This window comes from Xenia sp. Carnegie-2017, unplaced genomic scaffold (genome assembly GCF_021976095.1).
Source record: "Xenia sp. Carnegie-2017 unplaced genomic scaffold, XeniaSp_v1 HiC_scaffold_19, whole genome shotgun sequence".
Lineage (NCBI taxonomy): Eukaryota > Metazoa > Cnidaria > Anthozoa > Malacalcyonacea > Xeniidae > Xenia > Xenia sp. Carnegie-2017.
The window spans coordinates 7,849,571-7,866,247 of NW_025813481.1; the positions used below are offsets into that span (position 1 = coordinate 7,849,571).

Genomic DNA, 16,677 nt, shown 5'->3' on the forward strand with positions numbered 1-16,677 from the left:
CCCAGTTAGAGAGCACAAATAATTTGCACGGTTGGAGTAAATAACATGTGTTTATAATTGAGAATTTCTGAGGTCAAGCAGAGCCCTACAGGACTCAGTTAAACAAAATAATTGTTCTTGTACAATTATGGTGTTGTCATGGTGACGGACACCGCTAAACTACAATGTGCGAAAGTTCACTTATATAACGCGCTTATGATTTTCTAGCTATACACGTTAAACTCTGCCCATCGCTATAAATGATCATGATTTATTCATTTCAATATGTGCTAGGTTGTTAACATATGGTATAGCGAAGACAGTTTGAGCTATTTCTTATTAGAATGGTTTTTTGCGTGAACGAAATCTGTTATAACAGTCAAGACAATTTCACAATGAAAATCAAATTCATTTATCTATGTAACGAGAAATTAAACTTAAATGTCATTGTTGTTTTTGTACGCATAACAAGACATACAACTTAGCTCTGGAACTTAAATTTAGAGCCGATCTTGTAGGACTATGTATTTTCGTGCCAGGTATTTAGCTTGTAGCTGAAGAGAAAACCATATTTAGTGATAAGTAGCGTCACAAGAAGTTGGCTCAGCTAATTTTCCTCTAAACACTTGAAAAATTCCCGTTAATAACCAAACACCCACATGCCTGCTGAACACTTCCATCCAAGCTTGAGGATGTTTTCAGATGGACAAGTAGAAAAGACTTAATTAAATCCATCAATGTCGTTCGAGATATCCGATTACAATCATAATTAAGATAGGAAAGAGAATGCTAAAAACAAACATCTCTTCGAAGTGTTTATCGTAGACAAATAGACTAGTTTAAAGAGACTGCTATGTTAAAAGCTACAGCAACTATATAATTTACTCGCTTGCCAACGAAAGGATTTCGTCAACTTCTAAAAAAATACCACGCTAAATTGTTTGCGTAAAACAATGATAAAACCGAAATGCCGGTTTACGTATGAGCACTCGAGAAGACGAATATTTACTGACTTCATATATATTTATACATAATGAAGTATTGCTCAAACTCAGTACTTTCCTATGTACTATACCACTTCTGAATCAACATGACGATATTAAGCGTAAATATCAACCTTACGGCAAGCTAAAGCAGACAGACAAGTATAATCTTGTTATGATTTGCTTATTTTTTGCATCGTACTAATAGCTCTAGCTTATGCTAATTGCAAAGTTCCGGTTTTTGTAAAATATATTTCATGCATTGACGACATACTGAAGAGTTGGTCTGAAGCCGTGGGAGTTTGATTCGGCACTTTGCTTTCTAGTTCACGGCGAGTTTAAATATTCTAGTACGTATTTTGAATCTTTAAAAGGAAAACTGCTATATGCGTGTTCACTTTCATAGACGATTTTCAAATTTTTCCGCGTAGGTTGCGCTAATACGAAACCAGCCTCCTCACAATGCTAATTCCTATACTTTTACACGGGCTATTTTGAGATGGGCGGCACTCGGGAGAATTATTTTCTAATGTCTTTTTTTTTTAACTTAAGTATAAATTTTTAGCACTTTTTTTTCTTAAGTCGCAAAACTGTAAAGATTTATTCCATAATTCTTCTTCGATCTCCCGTTTCTGCATGGTACATTTATAATTGATGCTACTATTTCTTATTATATTATAGGCGATTTGACTTTATTAATCAAAACCTCATGAAAAGTCTCGCGCGTATTTCTAACTTTAAAATCACAGTTGTTTGCTATATTGTCCAATAATGTCAAGCCTCAACTTATACCTGCTTGTACGTTCAACAAACACACGAAAATATATATTCATCGGTTGTTAGTTTAAAAGATTTTGAAAGGCTTGTAATTAATCTGGTAGCTACAAAAATGATCAAAGTACTTTATTTTCAAGCGTATCTGGACTTGAATATATATTGAATGTTAAATATATTTGAACATCTTAAATAAAATTTCATTACTCCTGTATGGCAAGCTCTATTAAATCGAACGGTTTGATTTTGAGCCCGCCCATTGGTATCGTTATACATGTTTGTACATGTTAATCGTCCGGTTGTATTTGCGTCGTGAGAAGAACTGTTCGTGTTGGTGTTGACTGATGTTTCGACATCCTTTGCGATTGTCCTCTTGAGAGTCAATTGAAGTGACGAACATTGATAAACATCAAACTAAACAAGCTTCTTTAGCTTTATTTTCATTTATGTAAAGTACTTACACTTTTACTGATTAGACTTCTCCAGTAAACACGACTTTCATTACCTGAAAAATGAAGATTTTAAATGAAATATTTCCATACTGCAGTATTTCTCTTATTTTCTGGTCAGCATGCGGCTTGTTTAGCTATATAATAAAACGTAACGAGATAGACCCTTGTGTGAAATGTTATCCTAAACCATCGGTAAATAAGCTAAATCAATAAATCTTTGGATTTTTTATTTCATCCGGTTACCTTCGAAATCTAGGAAAAAAGTAATTCGAAACTCGATAGACAAAACCGAGACAAAAATCACCCACGAAACATGCAGGTTAAAAGGTCAACAGTCTCTTCAATACACGCGTTCTTTGGCAAATGGAGATACCAAAAAACTCAGAACATATTTTGGCTACATGTTTCATTGGATCAAAAATGTGCTGGAAGGGGGTAATTCTCTCTCACTGCTCAATTTGAACAGTATACAAATTCATCATGAGCCCAACTTACAAACTTTAAAATCACACTAAATTACACACGCAAGTCCGTAATTATAAACACCTTACGTCATCAAAATCGCCAAAATTACAAACAGTGATGAAATAGGCAAGCGGGGTAAAAATCGAGTTATAACTGTCGTGTACAAATCTAAAGCGTGACGATTGGGAAGTAATTTACAGACATTATATCGAGTAATAAACACCAGGTGTTTCCCCTAAGTTTCCCTCCCAAAAAAAAACACCAAAACGGCCGAAGTCGCCGATGAAGATTAGATTATAAAAGTTAGAATTTCGCAGCTTGTTGTTGGTAACGAACACCGAGGTCACAAGTGGATGATAATTGACAAACATAATTACATAATACCATGTATGACGACAAAAAATGAACTGTAAAATCTTGTATGCATGCTATGGGGGCACATTTCGACATGAAAAGAGAGTTTACTAAGTTATTACTGCTTGGTCATACAGGAAAATACTTACCGTTAATCGATCACGTTCGGGGAGGGGGATACCAACAGAAAACCGAGACCTTCAAAGTTTGACAATAAAATCGGCCATTGCAGACGATATGCTTTTTCCAAGGGGAACCATGGAACATGAATTTCGAGGTTGTCATAACGAAGTCCATCTCATATCTATAAAATTAACAAACCATCCATAATTTGACAAAAGCAACGCACTTGTAAATCGTCATAAGCTACTTGAGCAAGAAATAAAAAAGTCTTTATAGTTGCTTACGATATCTTACTGCAAGAAAGCTTTGAGATCATTGTTATTAATATTCCATAATATATATGAACGATGTCATTTCTTTCAATCTAAAGTGTTAAAATCAATTCTACACTGCAGTAATCTATAGTAGTAATTATACAGTCCATTACAGAATGCCCTTCTAATAATTATCATTATTAACGATTCTAAAGTGTTAAAATACATTTGACACTACAGTAATCTGCAATACAAACACACGCCAACAAATATAAAACAACACGACGGTCAATCGTTTAGTCTGCGATTGGAGACTTTCGAAATGGAACAAAACGAGCAACGAATCATATGTTGGCTTATTATTTGAGTCAGAAGAAGAGTATTTAAATAATAAACTTTAATAGTAGGTTGTACAAGTATCAATTAGTTAATAAGCATATGTTATTGAGTATGAAATTACTCGATCAGAACAAGGAAGCAGTGTATTTTGATCGTGTTTTCAAAGTACAGTGGCAGCATGCTGATAAATCATCATAAAATCATTAAGAAATGATCGACCAGTCTGCTATCTTAGGAAAACATAAGCTTCGGCGTGTGCGCTGTAGTTCGTGTTTTGACAAAATAATAGCAAACAACGCGCTCAATTAATGGACTCGCTTAAGATGAAGAAAAACTTCAACGTTTTAGTAAAAATTTTACGACCTGTTGTTCGACAGAAAGCTCTATGCCTACATGTATAGCTTTATTCGATGTTCAACGATCACATTGCTCAAATTGTGCGCAATTATAAAATTCAGCACATGGTGAGACTTATCAATTAGCAGGCTATTGACCAATTATCTATATATCAGCATAATTAGAAAACAATATATTAAATATCCGTTCCAGTAACAGATATTAACGTCTTGTCGTATTTGCATCCTCATAATAACGTTTGCTTCTTAGAAAAACGTAAAATGTATAAGCGATGGATAAGCTACATTTACAACGATAACCGAATTTCCGTGGGACATTGGAACAAGGTGACGACAATTTTACTGTAAGCCAATTAAGATGTTATGTCTCACAATGGATGTCACAACGATATTGAAATAATGCGCCAATGTTAAAAAAGACCATACATTGAATAAAACCGAATAGATTCATCTTGGGAAAGTTTTGTGCTAGGATATGAAAATACACGAGAAAATTTACAGAAGTTCATATGAAATTGTGCATTTCAGCAAAGATAGAGGAAGTTTAAGCGACCTCCAACAGGTGTATTAGTGCACGTGTATTCGCAATTGAAATCAAAACAGTTATTAATTATGTACAACACTAGTTATTAGTGTATTGATAAGTCGTAATAAAGTAGTCTGCTCATACAGGTTTACAGCATGAGGAAGCGATCACAAGGGGCACATCCTGACAAGTTTGAATACACTCACACCGAAAGCCGATTCGTACAACGAATTGAACGCACAACGAACTTCTTGAACTTCTTTCCTTTAAAAAAAAGTAAAATCCCGGCCGGCCTATTGCAAGCGTGTATATAGATAACGATACATTACCAATATCATGTGTGGGAATCTGTTAAGTGTTACAAGCGCTATAAGCTTTGGAATGTATCATGAAAATAACATAACGTCACAAGAAGGGAGGGACGGACTTGGCGGAACTGAATTTTGATACGCTCTAGCGCTCCAAAAAGTTTAAGTAATGAAATAAAAATAACCAGAAAGGTTTATATAAGTCGACGGTAGCCGAATGAGGAGTCAAACTTAATCTGCAAGTGTTCGAATCACTACAACTTACTGATACGCAGAAAGTTTGTCGTTCATATAGTAAAGAAAAAGAAAATGATGACAGTTAAAGTTACATTCAACAAGATTAGTGTCACGAAGGTAAGCTTTTTCTGCTCGTTGTCGTTTTAAAGTTAGGAAAAAGTAAACAAAGTTGAGTACATAACTTGATAAGTTAAAACTTTTCTTTGCGAGAGCATCGATTTGAGAATTTTTTTGAATCAAATTTATCAGCCACAAACAAAAATGGGACTACAACTAAATATTCCTAAGGTAGCCAATAAATAAGAAAGAGGTTAGGATAGGCCCTTATTTCTATGAAAAATCGTGAAAAGAGACTCTTTTCATAAAAGTCAGAGAAATCCAAACGTTAAAAATCCCCTTTCCTCATACAACAAATAAAAAAATCCCCTTCAAGCAAACCGACATTCGCGTTTTTCAAGTATGTATACATGTGCATTTCTTGGAATAATAATAATAATGTAATTTGTCATTACAGATTCTTGCTGTTCTTTTATCCTGCACCCTGGTCAGTTCACGTCCAAACAACGACAGCGTATCTCAACGTTTGCTACGAAGAGCCAAGAGAAGCAATTGTATCAGTAGCAGTGAAAGCGAAATTCTAAATTATTCATTTCCAAAGAACTTATTTCAAGTAAGCATTATATGCAAAAAAAGATTAATTTCGGGGCATCACACGATTTAAAAATTGCTTTATCTAGTTATATGGAATATAGCTATCGCTCGCCAACTATCCTTTATACAGAAATCAATTAAGATGTCTGAGTCACAATTAACGGAACATTCAATTTTCTGCAAGGATACAAAACCGTACAAAACCGTTATTCATTAGCAAAGCGATGCATTTTTCAGTTACAATGCTTCAAGATGAGATTTCTATAACAATAGTTGAAAATATCAAATGGTCCCCTTTAAACGTATAGTTCAAAAATTTACGCTAACAACAGTCTAAAATTCTTTTTTATCTCTTATAGAACTTCAATGTAAACCGGGTTGTAACGAAATAAAAGTAGAAGTCAAATATGCTGTGATAAAATTTAAAACCGTAGTCGTCGGCTGTCGGGAAACGCCGTTCCCATCAAACGCAGAAAGAGCCTTCAACAATGGTCAAGGTTTCGAGTGGCAATGCAAGAAAGGTTACAATCCTGTTATGGAGTATCCAACAACAGTCGAATATGAAGGTGATGACAAACTCGTACTCAAGAAAGGCAAAGGAGTCTTACTTGGCTGCGAAAAAGCAAGTTGATGGAAATCCAAAGATACCGAAGCTAATCATTTAAACCATCATTATTTATACCATTGAATAGTAAATTATGCCATGTAATATAATAAAAAGATATATAATTGATACAATGTGTTTAAAAAATATGTATAAATGTGAAAAATGCTATAAATACCTCAATCGGAGGGTAAATTGTATTTATTTAATGAAGAAATTTAGCAATTTTAAGAAGAACATTTCAATTGTTGTTGGCATAGATATTATCTAGATTAATCTCATTATTTATAAAATATTATTTTAAATTATTTTTATCGCAATAAATAGCATAATTTCTGTGAAATTATTTTAAAATATATAAATAAAATAAAGCCAAAAAGTAGTTTCCTTTTCTCATTGAGCCCAAATTATCAACATTCTCATTGAGCCCAAACTATCAACATTCTCATTGAGCCCAAACTATCAACATGGCTAATCTTTCATTTAGAGTAGCTAAATCGATTTTCAATGCTTGATTTATCTTAAAAATTTACGAAGGGTACTCAACAAGTTAGCACAAAATCTACATAAGGTACGATGATGAAATTGGAGACACACAAAATGATGTAGAATAATTGTGAATCAATTATAGCAATTTTAAGCTTCAAAATGAAAAAATTCCACTAAGGTCATAGCCTGCAAACGTGTGGCAACTAAATTGCATGTTCGCTAGAGCATCGTCGTATCTAGCTTTGCCTTTGAAGACTGAAGAGCCACCTTTAGATATGACACATTTGTAATTGAGTAGGAGCGAGCAAAAACAGCATTGTTAAAGATTGACCAGAGAGCAGAGTCTATCCGATTGATGCCTTGACTCGAGTGAGACAATATTTCGTCTCCAAAATTACTGAAATGATCTTTGCATCATGTCTGTGTTGACTTGGATGTGTGAGCGAGAGCCTTAATTCATCTAGAGCGAAGATGTAAAAAACATCTAACGACTTTCTTTTAACTCAAGTTAACACTTTCTCTTGCAACATTTGCAAGTAAATTTTACTGCTGATCTTCACACCACCATCAATAAAAACCAAGAGCGACCTGACCCATCAAATGCAACTGGGGTCAATATACCATGACTAACGACGGCCTCTGACAGTACAGATGTACATATGGACTTTGGAAGTTGCCAGCCTGACATTGACATTCAGGAATAGTTTCTTGTATGCATTTAAGCTTTAAATTGTCTTTAGAGATCATGACCCAAGCCAGGGAAATTGTAAACTGTCTTGAGACTTCTTTCCATTCCGGAAAATACGCGCTAAACATTCCTACGGCATCCAAAGTCCAAAGAAACTTCGATGTTTTTAAGGGGTACTTCAAGAGATGTTTATGTACACTGAGGGACAACTAAATAGATACGTGGGACGATACAAATACAATGAAAATTGGTGTCAATCAAACCACGTCAAAGACAAAATTACGATTGCTTTGCTGCAGTGCATTTCATTCGTAATTAGGACTTAAACTAAATGGGTGGTTGCATTGTAAAAATTTGTAATTGCACTGTAAGTATATTATAAACTGAGTGGCCGAAAATCATTAAAAGCTACACAAGTTTCTTTCAAACAAATAAAAAAACGAGACGTATGCACCAAAGTCAAACAATCATACAAATTATAATTATATTTATAATTATAAATAATTATGACAAATCATTAAACAATCATGCGCAAGAAAATTAATACACGTAGCTAATTATATATATATATGTTACGTACACTTATAAGCAGTAAAGTCAATTTGTAAAGTGTTCTTTCCCATGAAACAACGTGACCACATTAACACTGTGACATAAGCGTTAATATCAACCTTACAGCAATCTAAAGCAGATAGACCAGTATTATTCGGTTACATTTGTTTACTTTTAGCTTCGTAGCAATAGTTTTAGCTAATTTCTGGGTTTCTTCAAACACTCGCTCATTTATTGATCATACATACTGTTAGTCGTAAGTCGTGGGCGTTCGAGTTCGGCGGCATTTTGCTTTCGAGTTAACAGTGTTAAGCATTGTAGCTACTATTTCCCTTGACCCTTGAAAAGGAAAGATTCTATCACACGTGTTCCCTTTCATGCAAGTGTTTCGAATTGGCCGAGTTTCAAATGAGCCATTTTTACCACAATAACGTGTAGTTTCTTATACTTTTATATATAGGTCATTAGGTGATGGGCTGTGCACTCCAAAGGCCATCAAATTTTCTTTTTCTTAACTGATATTTTACTTTGAGAATTTCTATTAATTATAATTCGCAAAAAACATCATATTCAATCGAATCTCGAGTTCCTACAAAGTCCATTTAGTTTTGAAGTCAGGAAAATATGTCTACGACATAATAGATGATCAACCTTCATCACCTCGTGAAAATCTAGTGTTCGTATACTAAATTTAAAATTTCGAAGCCGATGACAACTTTGCTTTATCACCCACTAGTCACTTTAGCCAAGATATAGCTTTTCTTCGGTTCAAGAATACGAAAGGAAATTACAATAATTGAGTGGTTGTTCATTTAAGGATATTGAAAGACTCGTAGCTACTAAAAATGGTAAACGTGCTTTCTTTTGAAACGTGACAAACATATTAAATAAGTCATTGTTTTGATGAAATTTCAACTCCCTGTTAAACGGTTTAAATCAAAGAGTGTCGTGACATGTCTCCACAGTGACATGTCCTATAGAGGGAATGTTGCTGTTGATATCGACCGACGTTTCGACATCCTTAGTCATCCTAACAGTCAACACCAACACCAATAGTCCTTCTATAAGCACTGAACTAATCGGAACCTGGACGATCTACATTTACAAACACGACTTATCGTCAAAAAAGAAAGCTTTATGTCCACATGTATGGCTATTTAAGTTGTTCAATTGTCCATCGTTGAACTAATTCAAAAACACAAAAAGGTCAGATCAATTATTAATACATCAACATAACTAGCTATCTAAAAATTTATTAAACATCCGTCTCAGTTACATTGACGTCTTTCGCATTTGCGCATCCTCAAAATAACGTGTGTTTCTTGGAAAATTTCATGAAACACAAAATGTATAAGCATGGCTAATTAATCAAGTATGTCGCTACGACGATACAGACTTTTCATCGTATACACCACACGGTCACAGGACTTTTTTACAGTAAGCCAATTTAAAGGTTACGTGTGTCAGTGTCGATGTGCAACGACGATATTGAAATAATGTACTCATGTTAAAAAAAATACATTCTCAACACAAAAATACAATAAAACTCCTAGTAGATTATTCATGCGAAGTTTTTGCGCTGGGGAATGGAAATGAGAAAAAGTACAGGAGCTCTTATGCAATTGTACTTTCCAAACGCACACGTGGGAATTCGAACGAGTTTCTACAGCTATGTGCAAATGCTGAGATGTAATAGCCAAGCAAATAAAAATACTGATTATGTACTATACTCTAAGACTTCGCGTATTGCTATAAGTGGTAGCTATAAGAGTGTTCTAATCATAAGGTTTTTTTATAGTTTTAGGCAGTAGTCGTATGGCCTAATCTTTGACAATATTTGACTATATTTCTACATAAAACATCCTGCATTCACATACATCGACAACCAATTATTTTCTGTTAAAACTACATCATAGTGTCGGCGGCTATTTGAAGCATATAAGTCATAACGATACCGACGGCCAGTTTTTAAAGAGACCAATATCATGTATAGCAATCGGTTAAGTGCTACAAGCGCTACAACGCGAAGCTTTCAAATTCTTGAGAAACGTCAAAAGTAGCGAGCAACCGCCCAACGGAACTGAATTGTAATACGCTCAAGCCCTGTTCAGTTTAAGTAATGTATTTAAAAATAACCAGAAACAAGTTTATAAATATCGACGGTGATCGGGTCGAAAATCAAATTTGATCTTCAAGTGTTCGAATCACCACAACTTACTGATACGCAGAAAGTTTGTCGTTAATATCGTAAAGAAAAAGAAAATGGTGAATGTTAAAGTTACTTTCAACAAGATTAGTGTCGTAAAGGTAGGCTGCTTGTTCATTATAAATTAAAGTTAAAAAATTGAGCGAAAACAGTTGATTAGAAAAATTGATATCGAGCATTCTTAGACTTTTCATAAAGACAAATTTATCAGAGTATTTTTTTTTGATCAAATTTATCTTACACAAACTGAAACTAAATATTCCTAATGTAATAAATGAGAGATTTAACAACGAGGTTTAGATATGCCATCATGGCTTTGTAGCCTAAACCACGTAAATTATGACTCATGCTTAGTACACAAGTGACCCATACAAACTATGAAAATTCCGACCAATTTCTATTAAAGTTTTTCAAATCATGTATATGTTAGCTACTTGAGATAACAATGCAATTTCTTATTACAGATTCTGGCTGTTCTGGTATCCTGCATCCTGGTCAAATCAAGTTCGAAACAGGGCACCCTATCTCAACGCCTGCTACGGAGAGCGAAGAGAAGCACATGCATTAGAAGCAACAACCCCGAAAATTTCGAACGAACATTACCAGAGAACCTCAGTAAACCAAGTAAGTCGAAATTGTGTATTACAATGACTCTTTATATACAGTAAATCAAGATGCCGTAGGTCACAATGGATATTTCAATTCTTGATTTTCCTGAAGGGTAAAAATACCCAACTTTCCTAAGCAATCCATACAATTTTCCTTTACAACGCTTCAATTGGCTAAGATGACCTTTCGATGACATTCAAATTAGAATTGAAAAATTCGAATGGTCCGTAAAAGCGATAATTTAACTAAGCAGAAAGCCATCTTACAGTTATATTTCCCATTATAGATCTCCAATGTAAGCCAGGCTGTCATGAAGTGAAAGTTCAAGTTCAATACGCCATCGTGAAAAATGAAACATGGGTCGTCGGTTGCCGGACAAAGCCGTTCCCATCAAACGCACAACAAGTCTACAACATAGGTCAAGGTTACAAGTGGCAATGCATGAAAGGTTACAATCCTGTTATGGAGTATCCAACAACAATCGAATTTGAAGGTGATGACAAACTCGTACTCAAAAAAGGTAAAGGAGTCTTACTTGGCTGCGAAAAAGCAAGTTGAATGCAATCCAGAGACATCGAAGCTTATCGTTTTAAACTATTTATACAATTGAAATTGCAAATTATGTCATGTGACACAAAAAACATAAAAGCATTTTCTAAATTTCATATAATATAATCGACAAAGTAGAAGCATAAGTATATTATTAGGAGAGTCAATTATCTTATTTAATGTAGAAATCTGGCATCTTTAGGAAGAGCATTTTAATTGTTGTACGCATAGATACTATTTAAAAGATTATTATATTTATCATAAATATTATTATTGTATTTTAAATTATTCCCATTTCAATAGAATGGCACTATTTATGTGAAACGTATTTAATAAAATATATTTAATGAAATATAAATTTATTTCGATTTGAAATGACTGATCTGCTTTTCGAGACAATCGTAAATTTCACATTACCTTTTTTCGTGTTTCCGATTTATGATCTCATGGTAAAAATTTGGATCATCCCACTCCGTTTCCTGTTGACAGGGCTCACTAGGTATACGCGTGGTTCATTTCCTACATTTGAAAACAAAACTGAATGTTTGAAATTGTCAGGTTTATAGTGGAAACATTATAAAGTGAATAACTTTCACGTGAAATTCAAACATAAAAAAGCGCTTATCAAACAGGAGCCTTCATCTTGCATTGTTCTAAAACCGATCAGAAAAACCGTTGGAGCAATTGCATATCGAAAAACCAACCGCAGGTGGAAGCACGAAGTTAAAGACGAGCATGTCAACATCATGACCTTGCAAAAAACATCATAACCAGGCTTAAGCTTTCTTCCCATTCAGGAAATCCGAGCTAAATATTCCACTAAAGTCCAACACACTTACGCGTTTTTCTTGAATTGACGACTATAAGGGTAATGGGATACCTATGGTTACATTTATGTACACTGTGATACACCGGCGCTACATCGATATGTGGAATAATGCATGGAAACTATGTGCAAAAGACGCCATAAGGCACGATTACGAATAGCAGCTTGCTTCAGTTATATGGTGCCCACAAAGAATGACCATATAACAGTAAGGTTTTCGTTTTCCATTTAGGTTAGTAGACACTGGTTCGTTTGTTTGGAATATTACCAGCCGAAACAAACGAGAATGTTAGCAATATATAAATATCGCTTAGACGTTTTCACGTTCGAGACAAACTAATCCGGGGATTGCGGAGGACTTCAATGACTTTATTGTACGTGATTTATTAATCCGTGGATTTCATCCAACCAAAATTACATAAAGTTAATGTACCAGTAAATATATTGCTAGTACGACGAGGCTCATAGCTGTCAAGCGACGAAACACAAGGTAAGACCCTGTTATTAGCACAAAGACATGTCAATGGGAGTCACGTACAAATAAAGATTATGTAGCAGGAATACCATTGTAAACACAGGTATTCTAGCCAGTTGCAAATATATTTTGTAACTATCTTAACAGCCAACAGAAGGAAAGGTCACATTCATAGATTGATGTCGACAGTGATTAGATACGTCATACTAAATAGCGCCTTACAAAACGACAACGGTCTGTATATAAGAGGCAGCATCAAAGTGATCTTTCTAGAGTTCACTTGATCCCTAATTCACCGAAAATTAGTTGGTACGTTAAGCGTGTGATTGGTGTGAAATCTTATAAAAAGAACAGGAGAAAGATGGCGCTGGGAATTCTACGATATGTTATTAAAGTAAGTAAACATGTGCACTTCAATAGCTAAGTATTCGATAATTTACAAATACGCTAGGTAATTAGGTAATTGATATTTTATAAATAGCGTCTGCCCTGTTATCCGGTTGATCTAAAGTACATAAATTAAAGTAGATAACGTAAAGACATTAAACGAAAAGGAAAGATCTGTATATGCCACAGCTATTTTTAATTGTTGCTCTTCGTGTAAACATATGTCTTGGAAACTGTACAATTCCAAATTTCTAAAAAAATATTCCCATGCATTGATTAGTTCATAATAAGGTTTTATTTCAAAATGATGTAGGATAATGTTATAAAAAGCAGTGTAATACAGTACATAAAAAATGCGTTTCCGCTTATTCTTACAAAATCGAAAGAATCGAGTTGCTAGAAACGTCTTTATAGATAGTAAGGTATTGTAACATTGACCTCGTGCAAATTGATTCCAGAAAATATATTCATTACAAACGTGTTATTTGAAAAATGTTTTATTTGGTAGGCCTATATGCGTTCGTCTTCAACGACGACAACCGCTTTAATAGATAAATCACAGTGGTCAGACTCCATGCTGACCCGATTAACTAAATAGTTAAATGGTCAATGAAAGATATAATAATTTAATCTACAAAAACATAATTCTAAAAAAGTAAACCATTTCATTACATTAGAACATTTTAAAGTAATCAAATATAAGAACAATTGCTCTACAATACTACGTTCACAATGTATAGTATAGAATTGCTGCTTTCTGCTTGATATGCTGGAAAAAAACTTAACTGAGCCCAATTACTCTTTTCTCAGTTCAGTTATCGTTTAATATGTTAAAACCGACAACGCTTGTATTGGAAAAAATATACAAGTTGAACATTCGAAGTGTTAGATTTTTATACAAATGTCAGCTGCTTTTTGGCACTTCTTTCGCTGAGGAGTTTCCTAGTTTCTTTGCATTTAACGTTCTTTTATCATAAAAAGCATTTTGTAACACAGTATTTTCTGCAAAAAGACAACATAAGCATGTTGTATCATTTAGAACTGTTAAATTTTGTTGTTTTTAAGATGGGGGGAAATTTACCGTGCGTACCTTTGTGGTTAGTCGGTTGATCACGCATATCCGATATTCAGCAGTGGATATTTCTGTAAACATGGTTTACCGTAACTGCGTAATAGTATCATTGATAAAGTGCAATGAGTAAATACGACAAGTTTTTTTTAAAATAAACATGTTTCAACATCTCATGATGCCATCTTCAGTATTTAAGAAAGAGTATTATGTTTGTGATAAATATATATGACACAGTGACACAATTTATACATATATAATAATCTACTCATAATTGTAAAAATTGTATCACTGTATCATATCACTTTTATATATATTTATCACAAACATAATGAAAATGGCATCATGAGATGTTGAAACATGTTTATTTTAAAAACTATTTATAAAATATGGTTTAGTTGCCGCCATAATTGAGATTGTTTGTTTTCCTGTTTTTGTGATTCAAGGTAAATGGTACATACAAACAAATTCAGATATGTTGCCTGATATTAGCTACTTGAAACTGAGCCCCCGTAAATGTGCACAAGACTTTTTGGTTGAAAAAAATGATTACATGTTTGTGGATTTAGATCGTCCAGGTTAGTAGAGTCCTGAGAAGGACTGTTAGTGTTGATGTTGATTGACGTTTCGACAACCTTAACGGTAGTCATCTTCAGAGTCAAGACGAAACGTCAGTAAACATCAACACCAACAGTCCTTCTCAGGACTCTGCTAACCTGGACGATCTACATCTACAAACATATAGCGATACTCCCGGATACAAATCATTTACTTTATTAAGAAGCAATGAACTATAAAATTTCCCAATTGCATGACAAGGTGCAAATGTTCAGGGCTAGGTGTAAATGATTTAGTGTATCGTATCAGTTGGGCACTGGAAAAAATACATCATAAAAACCCAAAATAAATAATACTGACTTTGCTAGTCGCTGCGTTTGCGCAGGTTTTCATTAAAAGCTGCGAGATGAATAAAATAGATCGTATATACGCATGCGCATGTTTACAAAACAATCGCAATCGTTCCATGGACAGGTTCTGGCATTCCTCTCATCCTCAACAGTAGTCTTATCATGGAAACACGGCAGTCTATCAGAAGACCTATTGGGAAGAGCTAGGAGAAGCACGTGCTTACAAAGCAGCAGTCCCAAGCATCTGAATTTTCTAAAAAACTTCAACCTTGTCAGTGAGTAGCACGTTATGTCGGCAATTTGCTTTCGAGTTAACAGTGTTAAGCATTGTAGCTACTATTTCCCTTGACCCTTGAAAAGGAAAGATTCTATCACACGTGTTCCCTTTCATGCAAGTGTTTCGAATTGGCCGAGTTTCGAATGAGCCATTTTTACCACAATAACGTGTAGATTCCTATACTTTTATGTATAGGTCATTAGGAGATGGGCTGTGCACTCCAAAGGCCATCAAATTTTTTCTTACCTGATATTTTACTTTGAGAATTTCTATTAATTATAAGTCCCCCCAAAAATCATATTCAATCGAATCTCGAGTTCCTCCAAAGTCCATTTAGTTTTGAAGTCAGGAAAATATGTCTACGACATAATAGATGATCAACCTTCATCGCCTCGTGAAAATCCAGTGTTCGTATTCTAAATTTAAAATTTCGAAGCCAATGACAACTTTGCTTTATCACCCACTAGTCACTTTAGCAAAGATATCGCTTTTCTTCGGTTCAAGAATACGAAAGGAAATTACAATAATTGAGTGGTTGTTCATTTAAGGATATTGAAAGACTCGTAGCTACTAAAAATGGTAAACGTGCTTTGTTTTGAAACGTGACATACATATTAAATAAATCATTGTGTTGATGAAAATTCAACTCCCCTGTTAAACGGTTTAAATCAAAGAGTGTCGTGACATGTCTGCACAGTGGCATGTCCTAAGAGGAATGTTGCTGTTGATATCGACCGACGTTTCGACATCCTTAGTCATCCCCACAGTCAACACCAACACCAACAGTCCTTCTATAAGCACTGAACTAATCGGAACCTGGACGATCTACATTTACAAACACGACTTATCGTCAAAAAAGGAAGCTTTATGTCCGCATGTATGGCTATTTAAGTTGTTCAATTGTCCATCGTTGAACTTTTCAAAACACAAAAGGTCTGATCAATTATTAATACATCAAAATAACTATTTAAAAATTTATTAAACATCCGTCGCAGTTACATTGACGTCTTTCGCATTTGCGCATCCTCAAAATAACTTGTGTTTCTTAGAAAATTTGATGAAACACAAAATGTATAAGCATGGCTAATTAATCAAGTATGTCGCTACGACGATACAGACTTTCCATCGGATACACCGTCACAGGACTTTTTACAGTAAGCCAATTTAAAAGCTACGTGTGTCAGTGTGGATGTGCAACGATGATATTGAAATAATGTACTCATGTTAAAAAAAATAC

At 34.5% G+C, this 16,677-nt stretch overlaps 1 protein-coding gene across 1 annotated transcript in view; it reads right to left on the minus strand.

The window, feature by feature from the left end:
* Positions 1 to 10,543: 10,543 nt before the first annotated feature.
* The window catches only part of LOC124439570, a 70,759-nt gene continuing 64,625 nt past the window's right edge, over positions 10,544 to 16,677 (minus strand). Inside the window, exons 11-13 of the transcript XR_006946363.1 lie at positions 15,687 to 15,856; positions 11,916 to 12,017; positions 10,544 to 11,356 (exon numbers count right to left, since the gene is read on the minus strand). The gene's annotated coding sequence lies outside the window, so the exon portion shown is untranslated. The remainder of the gene's footprint in view (positions 11,357 to 11,915; positions 12,018 to 15,686; positions 15,857 to 16,677) is intronic.